Raw genomic sequence first — 6,438 nt, 5'->3', positions numbered from 1 at the left:
GAACGACAGCTTGTAGAAAGCTAGCGTGGCAACAAGCAGCAAACATAGCTTTCTACAAGCTGTCATTCCTCGTTCCTAATAGCTGGGAACATGCGATTTAATGAGAAAAATTTAACATGGAAGATGGAAAGGCCCAAAATTCCACATACCTTTGTTTTGTACAAACTTCTGTCAATCTCTGCAATATGTTATATATACATATTACATGTCACATCCATCATTGACAATGCCTAAATGCACATTACCCTAGTAAAGATCAAATATGTGTTACAGGTACCAGGATTGGTACCCAGTAGGCAGATGATGATGATTCCACCTGTGGACCGGACACACAAATGACACACAGCTCATGCACGTCTGGTCATTGCGCCTCGCTCCGCAGAATGAGGGAACATCACTCCCGACGTTGTGCTAGCAACTTCTTCCGCTGCCTTAAGCCGTCTAAAGCAGACCACAGCGCCACCCTGTCCTCTGCTGGCCACAGGGTGGAATGTATTGCATACATCAAGGCATTTCAGTTCGCTAGTTATCTCACACTATACAGGACTGTCTCAGAAAATTAGAATATTGTGATAAAGTTCTTTATTTTCTGTAATGCAATTAAAAAAACAAAAATGTCATGCATTCTGGATTCATTACAAATCAACTGAAATATTGCAAGCCTTTTATTCTTTTAATATTGCTGATTATGGCTTACAGCTTAAGAAAACTCAAATATCCTATCTCTAAATATTAGAATATTTCCTCAGACCAAGTAAAAAAAAAGATTTATAACAGCAAAACAAAATCAAACATTTGAAAATGTCCATTAATGCACTCAGTACTTGGTTGGGAATCCTTTTGCACGGATTACTGCATCAATGCGGCGTGGCATGGAGGCAATCAGCCTGTGGCATTGCTGAGGTTTTATGGATGCCCAGGATGCTTCAATAGCGGCCTTCAGCTCATTTGCATTGTTGGGTCTGGTTTCTTTCAGCTTCTTCTTCACAATACCCCACAAATTCTCTATGGGTTTCAGGTCAGGGGAATTGGCAGGCCAATCGAGGACAGTAATGCCATGGTCAGTACACCAGTTACTGGTGGTTTTGGCACTGTGGGCAGGTGCCAGATCATGCTGGAAAATGAAATCCTCATCTCCATAGAGCTTTTCAGCAGACGGAAGCATGTAGTGCTCTAAAATCTCTTGGTACACATCTGCATTTACTCTGGACTTGATGAAACACAGTGGACCAACACCAGCAGCTGACATGGCTCCCCAAACCATCACTGACTGTGGGAACTTCACACTGGATTTCAAGCAACTTGGATTTTGCTCCTCTCCAGCCTTTCTCCAGACTCTGGCGCCTTGACTTCCAAATGAAATACAACACTTGCTTTCGTCTGAGAAGAGGACTTGACCACTCTGCAACTGTCCAGTGCTTCTTTTCCATAGCCCAGTTCAGACGCTTCTTCCGTTGTCTTGAGTTCAGAAGTAGCTTGACCATGGGAATACGGCTATTGTAGCCCATTTCCCGGACACGTCTGTGAACAGTGGCTTTTGATACCTGGACTCCAGCTTCAGTCCACTGTCTTTTAAGCTCCCCCAAATTATGGAAGCGACTCTTCTTCACAATGCTGTTAAGGCTGCGGTCGTCTCTCTTGGTTGTGCAGCGTTTCCTGACACATTTCCCCCTTCCAACAGACTTTTTGTGGATGTGCTTTGAAACTGCACTCTGTGAACAGCTTGCTCTTTGAGAAATGTCTTTTGATGATGTCAATGATGGTCCTCTGGACAGCAGTCAGATCAGCAGTCTTCCCCATACTTGTGATTTAGTTTACTGAACCAAGCTGAGTGTTTTTCAAGGCTCAGGAAACCCTTGCAGGTGTTGAGTTAATTAGACGATTCAAGTGATTAGTTGAATACCCTACTAGTATACTTTTGGATGATATTCTAATATTTAGAGATAGGATATTTGAGTTTTCTTAAGCTGTAAGCCATAAACAGCAATATTAAAAGAATAAAAGGCTTGCAATATTTCAGTTGATTTGTAATGAATCCAGAATGCATGACATTTTTGTTTTTTTAATTGCATTATAGAAAATAAAGAACTTTATCACAATATTCTAATTTTCTGAGACAGTCCTGTATGCATACACTATATACATACATACAATATATACATTGTTCACTGTAAACACCAATACACATGTGTAAACACATTGGTGGGTGTCACAAACTCCCCGACAAAATAACAAAATGGCTCCTGAAATTTCCAAAATTCAAAAGTCTCAACAATAACTTTATCAAGATACATATAACTCACAATTTCTTCCAACGTCAGAAATATATCAATAAACAGGTGTTATGTACGGCATGTATGTTTGTGGCATATACGGTGCAGGTTGGTATGTCAGTGGGAAATGGTAAGGTGTACCCCAAAATGGTAAGTAAGGTGCACTGTATGCCCCAACTGTGTTAACTGTAGGGTTCGGTAGTAATGAAGGCTGGCCAAGTGTGTCTTAGGTCAACATGTGCCTCGGCTTTCTTTCCCTAGCAGATCGTCTGACCTCTGTGTGAATGTCTGCTGGAGGTGGGGTCACTTGTCTATCATGTCCAGTCTCGGTTTCTGTTTGGACTGACCAAGGTAAGTGTGGTCTTTCTGTCTGTCTTGTTTCGTCTTGTAAGTGCTGAAACAGGATCGGGTACGTATTCATCCTCAGTGTGTTGTGGTTGTCTTTGCTCTTCCCCTGCAGCCAGTGAAGCTGAATCAGGTACGTGTTCATTCTCACACGAGTTTACATCCCTTAAAGATCCTTGGGCTGATCCTCTCTGGGTCGAACCATGTCTTTCAGGCACCTCTCTGTTCTGTTCTGCTCACCGGTATCCGTAGCCAATAGCCTCCGGAGCTCTGTTCATCCTCTGACTCGAATCGTCTGACTTGTCGCTCTTCTCAGTCTCTTCCTCCAAATCACGGACTCTGGCATGCATTTTCCTCCGTCGTGCCTCAGGTGCTGACTGCTCTGCACAAGGAGGAGTTTCAACAGGTAGGTCGCTTACAGGTAACAACAGGTTGCGATGTAGAGTTCTCCTTCTGAGCTTATCTCCATCCTCGATATGGCGATAGGCGATATGCAAAGCAGCAATCCAAGCAACATCCTTCTTTTGAGCTGCTTTGTTCCCATCCCAAGTCGTGCAGATAACATCTTGGGAAAACTCCTCAGTGCAGGATGTGATGTATTGCTCAATATCCAGCGGGATATGATACAATGTAACTGGATCAATGTTAACTTCCCCAGGCCGGTACTTCACATCAAAACGGAAATCACAGAGTTCTCCGACCCAACGATGTCCCACAGCATTCAACTTTGCTGTGCTCATGATGTAGGTTAGGGGGTTGTTGTCTGTGTAGATTGTGAAATGTGGGGCGTAATACAGGTAATCCCTGAACTTCTCGCACACTGCCCATTTCAAGGCGAGAAATTCCAGTTTCCCACTGTGTAGATTATAATTTTTCTCTGCAGGTGTCAATGTTCTTGATCCATAACCAATGACCCTCAACTTTCCTTCTTGCTGCTGGTAAAGGATTGCCCCGAGTCCCTGCTCAGATGCGTCCGTATGTAGTATGAACGGTAAGTAGAAGTCTGGGTATGCCAACACCGGTGGGCTTGTGAGCATGTCCACGAGTCGCTCTAATGTTGCTTAATGTTCTTTTGACCATTCCACAGGAGCCCTAGAGGACACTTGAGGTCCCTTGGATTTCCCTTTGTGTGTTGTGTTCCATGACATGCTCTGTTTCACTTGCAGCAACTCGTAAAGAGGCTTTGCAATCCGAGAGAAATCCTGAATGTAGGATCGGAAGTAGCTTAGAAAACCAAGGATCCTTCTGACATCACCTACTGTCTGTGGTGTCTTGGTTTTGAGAACCAAAACCGCCTCCAGGTCTTTTGGGTGAATTTTTACTCCTTCTGCCGATACCAGTCGTCCCACGTAACGGACCTCACGCTGGAGTTCACATTTCTTCGGTCGTAATTTTACTCCATGACACTGGAGAGCGCGTAGGACCTTGCAGACCCCCTCGACATGCTCTTCAAAAGACCTTGCATAACAGAGGACGTCATCCAGATATGGAATGCAGTACTCGTCCCTAAGGGAGCCAAGCATCTCCTCCATACTCCTCTGAAAGGCTGCCGGCGCATTCGAAAGGCCAAAGGGAATACGCACCCATTCATAGAGTCCCCAGGGCGTGATAAATGCCGTGAGATGTCTGGATACTGGGACAATAAAACCCTGATGGTAGGCTTTTCCCTGGTCCAAGATGCTGAACCAGGAATAACCACCAAGGGTGTCAGTCAGGTCTTGGATCCTGGGTAGTGGATGACAATCAGGAACCGTCTTTTGGTTTAACAGACGATAATCTATGCGGAGGCGTAATGTTCCGTTTTTTTCTCTCGAACGCACACCACTGGGGCAGAGTAGGAAGACTTATATTTCACAATCCATCCCTTTGACAGAAGGTCCTGGACGTACTCCTTGACTTCCCTGAGTAGTGGCTTTGGCACAGAAGAGTATGCTCTCTGAACAGGAATATCGTCTTTGACATCTTCTTTACTGCCTCTTGCTGTTCCTCTAGGTGGCTGACATCAACTGGTGGGTGCCAGAATGATGGGCTTTCACAAGTAGATTGAACAACAGCACTGTTGATTGTCACATCTTGTTTTAAGTGATCCTGTGAGTCCTGGTAAGCAGAGTAAGTTTCAACAACTTTAGCAATTGGTCAAATACTACCCAGAGCTGTCTTCCGTGGTATGGTGATGTCATGTTTTGTGTTGTTTCCTAATGGCACAACTAAATATGGTCGCTTCTGATTTTGGACTTCCAGCAGACCTTCACCAACATCTAGCTGTTCTAATGGCATGCTGTCTCCATCTGGTTCAAACCATACAAGGCGGTCCGCTGGATCCATGTTGGATGGAACTCTGCACTATCCAGGCTACCTGGCCAGCGGGAATGACCATGTCATGTGGGCCTATTCTCAGGCGTCCATGCTGTATGCTGGGCTTTGTGGTGGACATGCAGCTTACTACAGCCTCAGCTTTGTCGGTTGGGATTGAGATGGCCCCACTTAATTAACAGGGTAACCATTGTTGGAATGATTTTCTCTGGTTGACCCAATATTAGTTCCTCCAACACATTGAAACCAACCAGCGGCCTGTCTAGAGGTAGAGTGCTCACTAAAAAAGGGACACTGATCAGAAGATTGGAATTCTCATTCCCAGGCAAATTCACTGTTATTGCAACCCAACCATCAAATGGGATGAGGCATCCGTTCACTGCGTACACCTCCAGCTCATCGTCATCTTTCATCAGTTCAGCAATCGGTCGGGTCTCAAGATGAGGTAGGTGTTTGTCTTTCCAGGACGGGTCAATCATACTGACTTGAGCCCCTGTATCAAGTAAAGCAGCCCGTATAGGTAACATTGAATTATGGCTTTGCTACCAATTAATCTTGAAATTTGTTCATTTTTGGTGTTCAATGGTTCCTGTGATAACTCGGTGGAGACCCCCCTCTGTCCTTTTCACCCTTTTGCACTATCTACTTCTGGAGGAGTAGATGTCTCGGTGAAGCTTCTCATGAAGGTCTGGTTTCCACTGACACCATTTGGTTGGGACGTTTGAGTCTTAGTCACTGGGCGGCTCCCTGCAGCGACCGGCTCCAGTTTCCCTGGTGCTAGGGATTTTTGAGACAACCTACGGCCCTGTGACCTTCTTCACCACGGTAAAAGCAATGGTTACAGTTAGACAGGCCCTGCTCCACACACCTAAGACAGCCATTAGTTCTCTCCCTTCTTGGGTTAGTCATTTTCCTCATTGAGCACTGGCACACCTGCTCTGTTTTCAGTGGCTGCATGGGTTGTTTCATTGAGTCAAGTACTCTGGTGAGTGCCTCAATTTTGGCTGAGAGTTGTTGTATTAACTTCGTTGCAGCTGCACGCTCGGTGGGCTGTTGCTTAGCACATTCTTCTTGTGTTGCACTGGCGCCGAATTGTGCACTGCGAACATTAGTTTGATTTTGGCGGGGTGTTGGGCCTTACCTCCGCTGTCTCTCACTTTCTTCACTTGTTATTCTCATCACATGTCTGAGAATTGTCTCATCTTTCACCTCAGCATCTGAGAGAAGGGGTTTTAGTTCCCTGCGAATATCATTATGTCTGTGTCCCAGTCCCCGATACACTGTGTGCAGGAAGACATCTTGTAGTTTTGCTGTACTTTATGCTTGCATCAGGTTAGATGTAAACAATATTCTCTGTTTAAGTCCAATTACTCTGTAGAGGAATTGCGGTTGTGGAGTCTCATTATCGTTCTGCTTAGTGCACATTAACTCCTGAAACAGTTCAGTGCTATTCTTTTCTCTAAGATGAATCCTTTCAGTTCCTCCACACTCACATCATCTTTGTTCA

This window comes from Gasterosteus aculeatus, chromosome 2, assembly GCF_964276395.1.
Source record: "Gasterosteus aculeatus chromosome 2, fGasAcu3.hap1.1, whole genome shotgun sequence".
NCBI lineage: Eukaryota > Metazoa > Chordata > Actinopteri > Perciformes > Gasterosteidae > Gasterosteus > Gasterosteus aculeatus.
Note: the sequence above shows the minus strand (reverse complement) of the source record.